We start from the raw sequence: 16,511 nt of genomic DNA, 5'->3' as shown, positions 1-16,511 counted from the left end.
AAAAAAAAAAAAAAAAAAAAAAAAAGATTTATTTATTATTATAATTAAGTACACTGTAGCAGTCTTCAGACACACCAGAAGAGGGCATCAGATTTCATTATGGGTAGTTGTGAGCCAGCATGTGGTTGCTGGGATTTGAACTCAGGACCTTCAGAAGAGCAGTCAGTGCTCTTACCCGCTGAGCCATCTCACCAGCACCTGGAGGCCAGAATTTCAATGAGAATTTACCTAATTTTCATCCCACCTTCAATTCTGTATGTACACCTTACTGAGACCCTTGTACATGTGTTTCCGACTGACCCACTTGGGATTGCATAACTTATCAAGGTCCCATCCCGGGAGTAAACTGTCTCTTTCTTAGGAGCCATTGAGTTCCTGTATCTGTTCATCTAGGGTGGGCCCTCGTTTGGTTTCTCCTATACACATTGGCATGCCAACTTGTATTTTTTTTTTTCAGTTTCTTTTTAAAGATTTATTTTATTTATATGAGTACATCATTTTTCTCTTCAGACACACCAGAAAAGGGCATCAGATCCCAGTACAGATGGTTGTGAGCCACCATATGGTTGCTGGAAATTGAACTCAGGACCTTTGGAAGGCAGTCAGTGCTCTTAACTGCTAAGCCATCTCTCCAGTCCCCAATTTGCATTCTTATTGACAATATTGTCAATGACAACTGGTATTATCATTATGCATGTGTCATTTAGGCAATCATATTGTTGAGATTTCATGGGTACAACTTCACTGTCATGTCTAGAAGATGCTATCTAGCAGCACGTGGCCTTGTTTTCTGGCTCCAACAGTCTTTCTTCCCCGTCTTCTGCAATGTTCCAAGAGCTTTAAGTTCAGGATTGTGCTGGAGATGTATTAAGTGGGGCTGAGCAGCTGTTATCTGCAGTCTGGCCAGCTAGGGGTCTCTGCATTGGCCTCACTGCTGTAGAAAGAAGTTTCTCTAAATAGAGGTGAGAGCTGCACATACCTGGAGTATAAGGACAGCTGTTTACAACAGTCAGGACTATGATAACTTAGGAAAATCACAGCAGTAGGTTTTCTTCCAGGGTCCATGACTTCTCCAGCCAGATTGGCTAGACCATGAATGAATTCTCTCTTACCGAGCAGACCTTAAATCCAATTAGATAGCTGTTGGTTAGCCCCAAGAGGAAAGTGCCACTTTTGTACCTCTGGAAATGTCTTGCCAAGTTGGTAGTGTTCTGAGGCTTAACAACCAGGCAAGGCTGTTAACTCCTTGCACAGCAGCATCTTACAGTCCTATGAGAGCTAGTCCTCGGGTCTCTAGGTCAGGGTTAACTTGATTCCTCCAAGCCATGTGGCAGAAGTGTATGGTGTCTTCAAAATAACATCTTAAGTTCTGGGATATACCAAGGGCCATTACAATAACCTATATTGTTTTGAGAGTTTGGATTTCTCACCCCTTTGAGCAATATTCTTAGAAACATTCAGAACTAATATGAATTCCAGTCTATCAGTCATCATCATCATCACCACCACCACCACTACCACCGTCATCTTCTGAGACAATCTCACTCTGTACTTTCAGACCTGAAATTGTCTATGTAGCCAAGGATGACCTTGAGCCTCCTGGCTCTTCTACTTCTGCCACTGGGAATGCAAGATGCTAACCATGCATAGCTCAACTCAAATTTTGTCTTTGTTCTATTCTGGTTTTTGTTTGTTTGTTTGGTTGGTTGGTTGGTTTGGTTTTTGAGGTAAGTCTCACAATGCAGACTTGGCTGGCCTCAAACTCATAGAAATCTGCTGTGTCCCTCCAGTGCTGGGTTTAAAGGTTTGCTCAGTTCAGTTCAAATTTGAGTAGAGTCTCTGTCTTCATCCTACCACAAGACATTTCACTCATAATCTCGGTCTCTTTATTGAGACTATAGTTGGTAGATTGTCATCAACATTGATTGAAAGTTTTCTAGAGAACAATTTCAGGCCTGTACCAGATCCAGATCAAAACATGCATTTCTATAGGCCTGCAGGATAATTCCTGTTTATGGTAAAGTCTGAAAAGAATTAATCCAGTTGGGTTGCACCTTTCACTCCTCTTCTTCCTTCCCCTAGTGTGCTGGAATAACTTCAAACACCCTGCAGTTCAATCCCATCCCCTGCTGCTGTTAACCTTTGGGGGGAGGCTGTGAGTCCTTTGTGAGTCCTTGCAGTAAGGGCTGACTCTCAGTGTGCTGTTTTGCAGCACCTGTGGCCTCTATTAGATGCCAGTAGCATCTCCTGGACCAGTTGTACCCCTCAAAAATGGCTACAAGTCAGTTATTACAATGTGGATTGCTGTCTATATGCAGGTGAGGGCAGGCACAAGATAAGGCTAGAGCCTGTGATTGGACAGTGGAAAAGGAAGACGGGCTAAGAGAGAAGAGTACAGAGAGACAGAAAGACAGAGATGAGGAGACAAGATGGAACCTATAGAAGAGAAAGAGGAAGCAGAACTAGGCAGTCCTGAGAACCATATGTATTGGGGATTTTTTTTGTTTGTTTGTTTGTTTTGTTTTTTGTTTTTGTTTTTGTTTTGGTTTTGGTTTTTCGAGACAGGGTTTCTCTGTGTAGCCCAGGCTGTCCTGGAACTCACTCTGTATACCAGGCTGGCCTTGAACTCAGAAATCTGCCTGCCTCTGCCTCCCAAGTGGTATTGGGGATTTCTTAGATGATTTGTTTTGTTTTGTTTTTTTTGAGACAGGTTTTCTCTGTGTAGCCCTGGCTGTCCTGGAACTCACTCTATAGACCAGGCTGGTCTTGAACTCAGAAATCCACCTGCCTCTGCCTCCCAAGTGCTGGGATTAAAGGCATGCACCACCACTGTCTGGCGTTTTATTTATTGTTGTATATAAGTAGCTGTCTTTAGACACACCAGACCAGAAGAGGGAGTCAGATCTCATTACAGATGGTTGTGAGCCACCATGTGGTTGCTGGGATTTGAACTCAGGACCTTTGGAAGAGCAGTCAGTGCTCTTAACTGCTGAGCCATCTCTCCAGCCCGATTTCTTAGATGATTAAATAATAATAAGTAGGATGAGTTTGCCACATCTAGGTGTACAGCTTCTGTTTATATCAATTGAGTTTTAAGTTCTTTGTATGGGTATTTTGTGGGTTGAGAACTTACTGATATAAATCTGACTGATAAATTACAAGCCTCTAGAGTTTTGATTTTGCAGGATTACTGGGGTTTGTGACAGCTAACCACAGGGGGCAGATGGTTGGGAATGCAAGCAGGATCCCCAGCAAGAGAACAGAGTTGGGGGACCATGGAGACCCTGGTGGCAGGAAACCAAGTTATTAGAACATAGCCGGTGCTAGTGTGTGTGCCACCTTTTTATTATTTCACACAACATTACTATACTTTTTTTTTTTTCTTTTTCGTTTAGACAGGGTTTCTCTGTATAGCTCTGGTTCTCCTGGAACTAGCTCTGTATACCAGACTGGCCTTGAATTCAGAGATCCTTCTGCATCTGCCTCCCCAGTGCTAAGATTAAAGGCATGCAACACCACTACTCAGTTTATATATTTTTTAATTTAATTTTTTGATATTTACTCAATTGATTTTATGTGTTTTTTCAGTGTGTATATCCATGGACCACATGTGTAAAGGTGTTTGTGGAGGGGTATTGGATGCCCCTGGAACTGGAGCTATTTATAGATGAGTGTGAACCATTCTATGAGCTCTGGAAACAAACCCAGGTCTTCTGCAAAAGGAACAAATGCTCTTAACCACTGAGCATCATCTAGTTCCTCACTATTGTGCTTCTTTCTTTCTTCCATTCTTCCTTCCTTCCATTTATTTGTTTTGAGGCAGGGTCTCTCTCTATAGCACTGGCTGTCCTGGAACTATTACACTTTACTGCCATTTCCATTCTAACCTACCTGTAATGTGCTCTGGTTCTGACCTTGGCAGACAATATTGTATACTTTTTTTCTGTTTGGGGTTTGGTACTAGGGATTGAGTCTAGGGCATTATACATGCTAGGAGGGTGCTCTCCTGCTCAGCATAACCTCAGTCCTTTTTAAAATTAATCAATAATTAATATATTTATTTATTTGGATTTGTAACTCTGTTAGCCTTTCTTTCTTTTCTTTCTTTCAGGTCAAAGACAATTTTATTAGAAGAAAAAGTTCCTATGGTCAGGAACCTGTTGTAGTGACTACTCCTGGTTATCAGCTCAGGCCCAACGGCTGCTTCTCCTACTGATGTCCAACAAGGCCATCCTCTGCCACATATGCAGCTGGAGCCATGGCTCCCTCCATGTGTACTCTTTGGTTAGTAGTCCAGTCCCCAGGAGCTCTAGGGGGTGTCTGGCCAGTTGACACTGTTGCTCCCCCCACGGGGCTGCAAACCCCCTTGGCTCTTTCAGTCCCTTTTCCAACTCCTCCATAGGGGACTCTGCACTCAGTCCAATGGCTGGTTATGAGCATCCGAGCATCCACTTCTGCATTTGTCAGGCTCTAGCAGAGCCTCTCAGGAGATGGCTTCCTTCAGAAAGACTTCCTTGCATCCACAAGTGTCCAGGTTTTGTGACTATGATCTTGATTTTGAGGCTGAGAGATACAAGTTTCTGACCTGGATCTTGACATGGAGATCTTGAGGTATACATATTAGCTATGAATCCTAGGAGACTAAGGCAAGAAGATTTCTGAGTTCAAAATCCCAGATCCAGGCTTGGTGGTACACACCTTTAACCTGAGCCACACCTTCTGCTGGATACCTACATAAGACATTGGAAGAAGGAAGGTGCTCACTTCTTTGTCTGCTTGCCTCGTGGGACTGAGAAACTGCTGCTGCTGACCATTGTTGGGAGTTGGACTATAGACTGTAAGTCATCAACAAATTCCTTTACTATATAGAGACTACCCATAAGTTCTGTGTCTCTAGAAAACCCTAACTGATACATCTATAAGTCTCTCTAGCGGCCTCCCTCCTCCCATCTCTGGAAGAGAATGAAGGAGAAGGCGAAAAGCCATGCTAATTAAGCTGGCATGGAGATCAGACACTTAGAGGATAAGCAACCACTTGCTGGGGAGGGGGCTTTAGAAAAAGAATAAGGAGCCCAGGGTAGCAGAAAAAGCATCCTTAATTCTGGCCACTGTCTAAAAGAGAGGAGAGAAAAAAAACAAGAAAGAAAGAAAGAAAGGAAGAAAGAAAGAAAAAAAGAAAAGTTAAAAAGAGTTGTGCTTTTTTGGCTCAGACCCAGGCAAACTTCATGGTGACTTGTGACGTGGAGAGACTGTCTCTTCTTTTGGTTTTTGTTGTTGTTTGTTGGGTTGGTTCTTTGTTTTTTTCAAGACAGGGTTTCTCTGCATAGCTCTTGATGTCCTGAAACTCACTCTGTAGACCAGGCTGGCCTCGAACTCAGAAATCTACCTGCCTCTGCCTCCCAAGTGCTGGGATTAAAGGTGTGCACCACCACCGCCCGGCCTTCCTTCTTTCTTTTAAGACAGGCTCTTACTATTTTGCCCTGGCTGGTCTGAAACCCTTTTATGTAGATTAGGCTAGACTTGAATCCTTGAATTCATAGACATCCACCTGCCACTGCCTCCCTATTTAAGAGTTTCACCACTGGGCCTGGCTGGCCTGAACTTTTCTCCCTGACTGGTTTTGAACTCCTAACCTTCCTGCCTCAGTCTCTCAAATGCTAGGATTACAGTGTCAACACCATATTGGCTTTTTTTTTAATTAAAATTTTATATTTTGAATTACATCTAACACCTACTCATCCATCTATCTATTAGGGAAGTACATGTCACACCTTGTTAGAGTTGACTCTCTTCTTCTATCATGTGGGTCTGTGACTCTATCTCAGGTCATTAACCTTTGTAACAAGAACTTTTACCCACAGAGTCCTGTGTGTGAAAGTCAGAGGATAACTTGTGGGAGCGGGTTGTTTCTTTCTAGCAAGTGGTTTCAGGGGTTGAACTCAGGCCCTCAGGCTTGATGGAAGACTCCTTTAGTTGCCAAGTCTCCTTGTCAGGCCTTAATTTTTCATTCTTGAAGTATGGTCTCCATAATTTTCCCAGTTGGTCTTAAACCTGTGATAACTTTCACCTCCTATATTACTGAGTTGTGTCAACATAAAAAACTACAGCTTTCATCTTTTTTTTTTGTTTGTTTGTTTTTTTGAGACAGGGTTTCCCTGTATAGTCCTGGCTGTCCTGGAGCTCACTTTGTAGACCAGGCTGGCCTTGAACTCAGAAATCCGCCTGCCTCTGCCTCCCAAGCACTGGGATTAAAGGCATGCGCCACCACTGCCCAGCTACAGCTTTCATCTTAAAGGAAATAAGAGATAGCTTATTCTGGAGCCATTTTGAGTGACCATGCCCAGTACACAGATTTAGGTATCCCAAACTTCAAGTCCCAATGTAGAAAGAGTTTCATGAAGTTTTATTGTTGTAAGGTACAAAGAAAGTCATAAATCAAGGCAAGATTAAAATATAGTATTGAGCATATCAGAGAGATAGTTATAGCAAGATGGGAGATTTTCTAAAGGCCCAAGATGCTATATGAGGACATTTTTGGCATTTTGATTGGTCTAAGCTAGTAGTCTACTATGTTTAATAGATTCCAAACATTTTTTATCTGTTAGCCACAGGAAGTTGGCTTCTATGCAGAGGTAGACAAGGAATAGCTCTGGAGGCTAAAGGTAGCCCAGAATAAGGTAATTACCCTCTGGGCCTGTAGCATTTCAATGTGCCACCCCTCCTTACCATCCCCCCACCCTCCCACCCCCGTGCGTACCACCAGTACTCACCAGTAGTGGAATTCTTTTTTTTTTTTTTTGAGACACGTTTCTCTGTTTAGTCCTGGCTATCCTGGAACTAACTTTGTAGACCAGGCTGGCCTCGAACTCAGAAATCCGCCTGCCTCCCAAGTGCTGGGATTAAAGGCGTGTGCCACTACCGCCCGGCGCTTTCTTTAATTTTTAATGTAAAATTTATGTTTACTTTATGTCCATTGGTGTTTTACATATACCTTAAATCCTAGCATTCAGGAGGCAAAGGTAGGCACATCTCCGTAAGTACAAGGCCAGCCTTGTCTACACAGCCAGTTCTATGACATACAGATCTACATAGACCTTATCTCAACAACAACAACAACAACAGAAAGGTCTGGGCAAGTGTCTTAGTTTGGATTTTATTGGTATGAAGAGATACCATGACTATAGCAACTCTTATAAAAGCAAACATTTAATTGGGGATGGCTTACAGTTTCAGAGGTTTAGTCCTGTATCAGCATGGCAGAGTGCAGGTAGACATGGTTCTGGAGAAGGAGCTGAGAGTTCTACAGCAGGATTGGCAAGCAGCAGAAGGAGACTGTGTGCCACACTGGACATAGCTTGAGCTTAGGAGACCTCAAAGCCTGCTTCCACAGTGACACAGTTCTTCCAACAAGGGCACACCTACTCCAACAAGGCCATGCCAACTAGTTGTTCCTATGAGACAAGCATTCAAATATATGAGTATATAGGGGCCATATCTATTCAAACCACTACAGCAAGCATTTATCCCTTTGTTCCAACTCCTAATTTCTAATTTTTTTGGCTTTCTTTGAGACAGGGTTTCTCTGTGTAGCCCTGGCTGTCCTGGAACTTACTCTGTAGACCAGGCTGCCTCGAACTCAGAGATCTGTCTGCCTCTGCCTCCCAAGTGCTGGGATTAAAGGTGTGTGCCACCACTGCCCCACCAAACTCCTAATCTTTTATTTTCCCGAGCTAAAAAGCTTATTTGCCAATCATGGTGACACATATCATCTGGAATCTCAGTACTGGGGAGGCTAAGGAAGAAGGCTTATAAATCTGAGGTCAGTTTAGTCTAGTGAGTTCTAGGCTAAGGCTTTATATAACAAGACCTATTTCAAAGCAACAACAGCAAAACCAGCAAAAGAGCAGTAAAAACAGCAAAAGTATGTGGTTTGAGATATAACTCAGTGATAGAGCACTTACATAGCATGTTTAAGATTCAGGTTCAAAGTCTGGAGAGACAGTCAGTGGTCAAGAGGACATGTTACTCTTTTAGAGGATGACAGTTTGATTCCCAGCACCCAAGTTGGGTCACTCACAACTGCCTATAATTATAGTTCCAAAGGATCTGAGGGTAGCTTCAGGAGACCCCAGAGACACCTGCACTGTCTTTGAAAGCACCTATACACATGTGGCATACACACATAAACACACATACTTACACAAGAGCAAAAATAAATATAAAAAAAATTTATTGGGTGTGGTGGTGTGTGCTCATAATTATGATTTCAAGACTAGACTGGTCTTGAAATAGTGAGTTCCAAAGCTACAAAGTGAAATTCTGTCTTGAAAAAGAAAAACAAGCCAGGTGGTGGTGGCACATGCCTTTAATCCCAGCACTTGGGAGGCAGAGGCAGGCGGATTTCTGAGTTCAAGGCCAGCCTGGTCTACAGAGTGAGTTCCAGGACAGTTAGAGCTATACAGAGAAACCCTGTCTCAAAAAACCAAAAAAAAAAAAAAAAAAAAAAAAAATAAATAAATAAATAAAATAAAAAAATAAATAAAAGAAAAGAAAAACAAACAAACAAACAAGAAAACAACAAACTCAAAACTTTTCCTTACTCAAATTCCAGTATTGCAGGTGAAAAATTAGTAGGGTTGGAGGTGGGTCTCAGTGAACAGAGTGCTTGCCTAGCATACAGAAAATCCTGGGGGTCCCTCCCCAAAGGACAAACAAGCTGAGAATGATAGTAGACACCTATAATACCAGCACTTGGGAGGCAGAATCAGGAAGAGCAGAAATTCAAGGTCATTCTTGGATACATACAGAATTAGAGGTCTATCTAGGACCTCAACAAATTTGTGTCAACAAATCAAAGCTAAAAAAAAAGGGAGCTCAAGAGGTGGCTCAGTTAAGAACACCTGTAACTCTTACAGAGGACTTCTTTTGCATCACCAAGATGGCACCTCATAACTATCTAAGAAAATTCTAGTCCCAGGGAATCCAATATCCTCTTTTTTGACCTCTGTATGTACTGAACATGAACATGGTACACACATGTGTGCAAGTACAAGATCTATACACTTAACATACTTAAAAAAATGAATTGTTAACAAAGATAGAATATAGTTTTAACTTATTTTATTTATTTATTTATTTGGTTTTTCGAGACAGGGCTTCTCTGTGTAGCCCTGGCTGTCCTGGAACTCACTCTGTAGACCAGGCTGGCCTGGAACTCAGAAATCCACCTGCCTCTGCCTCCCAAGCGCTGGGATTAAAGGCATGTGCCACCACCACCCTTTTATTTATTTTTTTAAATTTTATTTTTTATGAATGTGAGTACACTGTCACTCTCTCCAGACACATCAGAAGAGGGCATTGGACTCCATTACAGATGGTTGTGAGCCACCATGTGGTTGCTGGGAATTGGACTCAGAATCTCTGGAAGAACAGTCAGTGCTCTTAACCGCTGAGCCATCTCTCTGAATATAGTTTTATTTACCTTTTTTTTTTTTTTTTTGAGATAGATTCACTATGCAGTCCAGGCTAGCTTCTTCCTTCAGCCTCCTTGGAGTTATAGGCATGCAGCACCACACTTGGAAAATACTATTTGTTTGTTTGAAGACAGGGTCTGTTTGGCCTGGAACTCTATATGTAGACCAGGCTGGCCTTCAACTCATACAGATCTACCTGCCTCTGCCTCCCCAGTGTTGCTACTAAGGGTAAGGGTGTGTCCTACCATGCCCAGCCACAAAGACTATTTTTCAGAAGAGCATACATATATCTGTAATTCCAGCCAGCACTAGAGACAAGCACAGGAAAATTTTGAGTTCAAGGTCAGCCTGCAATTTATCTAGTCACAGGATACAGAGGCCCTAGGGAGGCAGAGGCAGGATGATCACTGCCAGTTCTAAGGGCTATACACCAAGTCCCTGTCTCAAAAAAGAAAAAGGAAGGGACGAATTAACTCAACAAGGTGCTCTGATTTCCTCACTTGAGCTGTGCCAAGCAGCCCCTGACCCAAAGAAACAAACAAACTGTTCTGTAAAAATAACTTCCTCATGGGGCTATAAAGAATTCAATAGAACATTGCACATAAGGTCTTAGATACCCATTGAATTCAGGTATTTGACTTAATTTACATTTCCATATCCCTATCCTTGGGGGTAGGACTGATTTTTAACTCTTGAAGGTAATGAAAATGTATAAACAGTGTAAGGTCTGTGTTCCGAGTATCCGTTTTTGTGTATAGGAATAGAATCTCTGCTTCCAGCTGACATTTATTCTGTAGCTGAGGATGGCCTTCCATTCCTACTCTTCCGGTCACCTCCTCCCAAGTGCTGGGAGTTCAGGCCTGTGACATTAGGCCTGGTCAACTGTGTTGACTTAATAAATGATCTATCCATCTCTTTGTGGCACAACAGACAAGTCAATTTTGGTGGGCTGCTGGCTCTGTTTTTCCCCCAGACAGGGTTCTCTTTGTAACCCTGGCTGTGTTTGAATTTAAGAGCTCTGCCTGCCTCTGCCTTCCGGTGTTGGGATTAAAGATGTCTGCCACCACAGCCCAACTGAAGGCTGTTTTAAGGAACTCTCATCAGCAAAACTGACCTGGCACTTGGGAACCATCTGTTAATGTATGGGCGTGGCAGATTAAGGGCACCAAGTTGAAAGAAGTTGGCACAAGATCCGTCTATACGCATTGTTAAGTTAGTAACAGGACTTTCAGTGTTTTCAGAACTAATTTTTAGAATTAACTTCTTGTTGATGCAGTCTGGAGAGAAGAGTTAAATTTTTAAGGAGGCTTGCCCCATACCTAGACAACCGTTTCCAGGCGCCAAAACCGCACGCCCCACAGTTTATGCCAACCTCTGCCCGCATTATTCCGGTCCCCAACTGCGGGGCCCAAACCCAGGCCTCTACAATGGATCCAAGGCCCAGGGCCTACCATCCGGCACCTATGTGTTCTTTTCGGTCCTTCGCCTCCGCCTATCCCGAGGTAGAAACAGGGTGTGCCCTCCCTTTTCCGAGAACAGACCCCATCCTAGAGGCGGATGCTGGGGGCCCCAGGACCAGGCCCCAGAGGTTGGCGGGAGCCCGAGGGGGCGGGCCGCCAGGGAACGGGGGAAACAGAGAGAAGAGCGGCGCGCGCGGCGCTCAAACTCGCGCCGCCTTCTGCTCACGGGCGAACCCCACCCTCTCCGTCACCAAAGGCGCCCAGCCAATGGGCGAGCCGAAAAGGCCGGGCTTACAAGCGAGGGACCGAGAGGGGGAGCCACGCAAGGGGGAAGGGATGTAGAAGGCGGGCTGCACTTGACTGACAGTTCCCTCTAGCCAATCCTCCGTGAGGCTTCTCCGCTCTCCTCTTTGCTGGTCTCTGTTCGACGTCCCGCCTTCTCTTCCTCCACACCCCCCCCGCCCCTCGCTCCTTCGCGTCCCGCCCCGCCTCCCCTCCCCCACTCTGCGGGCAAATCACTGCTGGAAAGAGGCGGGGGCCTGAGCGGCAGGCTCGTGTGGAGCCTTGAGGTGGGATTGACGAGCGCTCGGACCAATAAGAGGTAGGCTGATGGCGCGGCTGTGGCCGGGGCCGACCAATGGGCGCGCGGCCTGGGGGCGGAGGCCCAGGTTCCAAACGCTCCGCGGCGCCATGGGCTGAAAACTCAACCGAGATGGAATCTCCCAGTCTGAACCGGTTTCAACCGGTTCCGAGTTTGAGGCACTAGGAGGAGGGGGAGAAGCGGCTGCAGCGGCCGCGGCAGGAGCAGCGGGAGCTTCAGCATCAGCAAGAGCAACAGTAGCTACAGCCCCGGCGGCCGTGCCTGTTCCAGCCTTTGCTGCAGCAGTCGTGCAACCATCCCGAGGGGGAGGGGGGAGCCACCAGTCGCTGAGGAGCACGCGAAGGGGGGAAAGTTTAGGCTAGCCCGGGTGGGGGAGCCCGGCGCCGGAGCGGCGTGAGCGAGGGAGCCCGGTGTGGTAGGGGGAGCCTGACTGCAACTGGCGGCAGAGCGGCCCCGGCCGTACGGACTCGCGCTGCTGCTCCCGCCGCCGCCGCCTGTGGCTGGAGGGTCCTGGGCTCCGTCTCACGGACTGGCCCGCTCCCCTCCCCCTTCCTTCCCTCCCCAGCCGGGCGGGAGCATTTATTCCTCGGATTAATTCCCCTTTTTGGTGGGGCGCGTGTGTGTGCGTGCGCGCGTGTGTGTGCGTGAGTGTGTGTTGGGTGGAGTTGTCCCTGGAATAGTAAATATTGAGCTTTTTTTTTTTTTTTTTGCCCTTGGTTTTTTTTTTAAATCTCTTTTTTTTTTTTAAGGTGGGAAAACTGTAAAACCCACCTTGATTTCCTCCCCTCTCCCTCCTCCCCACCTTCCCTCGCCCCCAAGCCCGGACAAGGAAGGAAGAAGCAGTTGGTTGAATTTCTGGGTAAGTCGGTCGTGTGCTCGGGGCCGAGGGTCGGGCGGCGGCGCGGCGGGCATGAGGCGAGGCGAGGCGGGCGGCGGGCGCGGGGCCCTCGGCGGAGCCTGAGATTGAATGGAAGCGCTTCTGTCGCTCGGTGATGGAGGCGGGGAGGCGGCCGCGGGAGGGGAGCGCTTGCTGGGTCATCTTGGTGTGCGGGTGGCGGTGGAGGAAGGCAGGGAGCGTGGTAGTGAGGCTGAGCCCCCTGCGCGTGGGTAGAAGGGCTTCCCCAGTCCAAAGGGCTGGGGAGAGTCGGGGGGTGATTTCAGGAACGTCTCTGTAAATTATTAGGAGTGGAAGTTTCCAGAAATATTTAGTGCAGCAGCATTGAAACGTCCGCCTGCATCACGTGGCCCCCTCGGTGGAGAGCTTGGGATGGGGGAGGGAGGGGCTACCGAGTCCCTTCTGTAAAGAAACTCGAAAGCCTTGTGGGTGATTTTTTTGTTGTTGTTGTTGTTGGTTTTGTGGGTGTGTGTGTAACAAGAAGTAGGAAAAATGAGTTAATTTCTCTTTTTCGGGGATCTGCCATTGGGGTTTAGTGTTGTAGATTTTTTCGCCCCGGGCTTAATATGTCTTGTTGGTGGAACGGTGTACTGCTGGCCATGGACAGTGAATGATGCCCTCCCTGAGCCTTCTCCTGGTTTCTTGAGTTTGGGGTGGAGGAAAGGAAGTGGTGGTACTAGAGGATGCACTGAATACTCGCCGAGGCGGGACCTCGGATCACTCAGAGGACATGCTGCATAGAGAATAGGGCGGTGAACTTAAGGCGCCGGGTCTAAATGCCTCCTCCGACTATGGGCGGGGTGAGTGCGTGCTCCTGTGAGCTATAGTTAGAAGTGCTGAGAGTCGTTCGGGTGGGAAGCCAGGGGAGGGCGGTCCCTTCCTAGTGAGGCGTGTGTTTCTTACTGAATGAAGCAGGCGATTGCCCACACACCGAGTAGCAGTCTTTTGTAGCATCTTGTTTTTTGACTTAATGTGAACTTAACCTTTTAGATGGCAACTGGTAGGTAGTGTTTTGCTGCTTGCAGTGCCATTGAAGGTACATGGGCAATCACTTGTAGAGTCACAGCATTGCTTGACTATTCTTCGCATTCCAGTGAGTGGAATTTGGGATTGGGGGACACCAAAGAGAAAGGTGAACACTCCCTCCACAGCTGCATTACTTAGTGCATGATTCTGTATCTTAAGCGTGTGGGTGGAAGCTCATAGTGGAAAGAATATTTGGAAAGCTGTTTGATTGGCACTGCTATATGTGCTTGGGATTGACCACAGAGCCGCCATTTTTGGTTTACCTATAGTTGAATAGGTAGGTCATTTTGGAAGATAACCACTAGTTCCGAGAAAGGCCAACAACTGTATTTAAGTATTCTAAGATTGCACTCCTTCTCCCATATGAGTCTAGTATCTGAATTCTTAGAGAAGACCAACTTGAAAATGAAACTTAGGTGTAGGGGCACTTGACTAAACATTTAATCATTTATTACTTTTTTTTAAACAACCCTATAAATTGTGATAGTGTCTGAGACAAGTTGGTTGCAATTTTTAACCATAAAGTCGAAAATTCTGTTTTTAATCTGTAAAAGTTATGACACTCGAAGGTATTGGAAAGCATAGCCACTTGTTCGTTGGGTTTATTTTCTTTGCTATATGCTATATTAGTGTTTGATCTGTTTTTCCCTTCTTAAGACAGGGTTTCACTACGTATTCCAGTCTGTGCTTCCACTCTTCTGGGATTGGGGTTATCCCATTCATCTCTTAGGGAGTGGGGAGTTGGGTTTTGAGCCTTATATAAATGAGGCTGCTGGCCTTGGTGTTAATCTTCCTTTCACCTGCCAGGTGCTTTCTTTAATTTTTTTTCTTTTTTTTTCTTTTTCAAGACAGGGTTTCTCTCTATAGCCCTGGCTGTCCTGGAACTCACTCTGTAGACCAGGCTGGCCTTGAACTCAGAAATCTCTGCCTCCCAAGCGCTGGAATCAAAAGGCGGGCGCCACCACTGCCTGGCGCTTTCTTTAATTTTTAATGTATAATTTATGCTTACTTTATGTTTGTTGGTGTTTTTCCTGCATGTATGTCTGTGTGGAGGAGTCAGAAAACCTGGAACTGGAGTTGTAGATTAGTGTGGGCTGCAGTGCTGGGAATTGAACCCAGGGTCCTTTGGAAGCACAGCCAGTGCTATTAGCCACTGAGCTATCTCTCCAGCCCAGTTTCTTTATCTTTACATGAGTGTAAATGTAAGCATATCTCTACCTATGAGAGAATGTTTGGACTCTTTTGGTTTTGTTTGAGACAGGGTTTCTCTGTGTAGCCTTGGCTGTCCTGGAGCTCACTCTGTAGACCAGGCTGGCCTCGAACTCAGAAATCCGCCTTCCTCTGCCTCCCAAGCTGGGTTTAAAGGCGTGCACTATCACAGAGCAGTGTGTTTGGACTCTTGAAGGAGTTTGAGTAGGGAGCACAGGCAGGTCTTACCCTTGTTGCCTTTGTCTTTAACAGTAGTATGTTGGGCTCATCTTCTGGGCTTTGGTTTAGCCTTGGCCTGATTATTAGTTACTTGAGATAGACTTAAGAGCTCAGGCTGGCCTTCAACACTGTATGTAGGCGAGGCTTGGTCTTGATCTTCTGAGTGTCAAGAGTGCTGGGTTCCAGATACACATAACCACTTCTGGTTTGAAACCCGGGGCTTCATGCATAGGAGAATACTTTAGTGACTGAGCCAACCCTAATCTTTGATTTATCGTAACTAAGTTTTATCTTGGACGTGACTAATAAAACTTTTGTGTTGAAGTATCAGCAGCACCAGAGAAATAAAGTAGAGAAGCTGCTGGCCTTAGTTAGCTGTGCTTCACTACATAGCCTCGGCTGAATGCAGGAAGGCTTAGGTGACCACTCCTAGGATCTCTGCAGTCCATGGTGTCCTGAAATTCACACTTCTGCCATCACCTCGTAGGTAGGATATAGGACTAAACCACCAAGCCCCACTTTGTATAGGTTTCAAACTGTTGTTATTTTAAGAAAAGGATGTTACAGAAAGGCTCAGCTGTTAAGAATTCCTGTTGCTCTTGGTGAGCACCCAGTCTCCATTCTGGGCAGCTCCAGCTCAGTGGTATCCCACCTTGCTCAGGCCTGAACAGGCACCCGCACTCAGGCATGCAGACCCACACACAAACACACTAAAACATAAGAAAGTCTTAAAAACACAACTTTTTTTGTACCAACGTAATTATTCAGAAACTCTGCAATCAAGCACGCTATTCATTTCCAAATCCTGGAGGTTTTGTAAACACTGCTGTAAAAGGTATCATGGATATGTGTAAAGTATCCTCTTTAAATGGTATGTAAAATTGTTTAAATTGGAGTTACAAACCAAATGTAGTGACACATATTACACCTGCTGTGCCTGGAAGGTTGATGCAGAGTATTCATATACAGCTCTGTAGTTAGGAGAGGAGTCTACTGTTGAGCTACTAATACAAGCCCAGCCTGTAATCTCTAAGCTGTATTGTCTGAGACAGAAGAGTGGCAAGTTCAAGGGTTGCCTGGCTAGAGTGACTTCATTGCCAGCTAGTAACTCTGTCCTATCTGAAAATAAAACCAAGGGGTGGAAAAATAGCCCAATGATAGTGTGTTGTGCCTAGAATTTACAAAGTTCAGCCCCTCAGTACCACAAAAAATAAAAAAGTTGGCAGAATATTTATATGCTTGTGTGTACTTGTAGGTAAGAGGTCAACTTGTAGGGTCAGGTCTCTCCATCATGTGCGTCTGTGTGCCTGTGTGTGCGCGTGTGTGCGTGTGTGTGCGTGTGTCTGTGTGTGCGTGTGTGTGCGCGTGTGTGTGCGTGTGTGTGCGTGTAGATCCCTTGGATTGAACTCTGGCTATTTGGCTGCAAGTACATTAACCACTTGTCCAGAATATAATACTTTTTTTTTTCTATTGCCTCATTTATTGATATAGTTAGTTTATGTAGCCCTAGCTGTCCTGGCAGTGTAGCTCAGGCTGGTATCACAGAGCTTTACCTGACTTTGACTCCACCCCTACCCCCCTAGTATTGCAGCCAAGCCCAGCCTTATGGTTTTTTTTGTTTGTTTGTT

At 45.5% G+C, this 16,511-nt stretch overlaps 1 protein-coding gene and 1 long non-coding RNA gene across 2 annotated transcripts in view; one reads left to right on the top strand and one right to left on the bottom strand.

Moving 5' to 3' along the window:
* LOC116071064 overlaps positions 1–7,273 on the bottom strand; it is a 55,011-nt gene extending 47,738 nt beyond the window's left edge. Inside the window, exon 1 of the long non-coding RNA XR_004110693.1 lies at positions 7,226–7,273. This is a non-coding gene — a long non-coding RNA (uncharacterized LOC116071064). The remainder of the gene's footprint in view (positions 1–7,225) is intronic.
* A 4,104-nt stretch (positions 7,274–11,377) lies between these two features.
* The window catches only part of Xpo1 (exportin 1), a 46,871-nt gene continuing 41,737 nt past the window's right edge, over positions 11,378–16,511 (top strand). Inside the window, exon 1 of the mRNA XM_031342298.1 lies at positions 11,378–11,534. The gene's annotated coding sequence lies outside the window, so the exon portion shown is untranslated. The remainder of the gene's footprint in view (positions 11,535–16,511) is intronic.

This window comes from Mastomys coucha, unplaced genomic scaffold (genome assembly GCF_008632895.1).
Source record: "Mastomys coucha isolate ucsf_1 unplaced genomic scaffold, UCSF_Mcou_1 pScaffold22, whole genome shotgun sequence".
Classification (NCBI taxonomy): Eukaryota; Metazoa; Chordata; class Mammalia; order Rodentia; family Muridae; genus Mastomys; species Mastomys coucha.
Note: the sequence above shows the minus strand (reverse complement) of the source record. Positions and strands in the feature narration are given on the sequence as shown.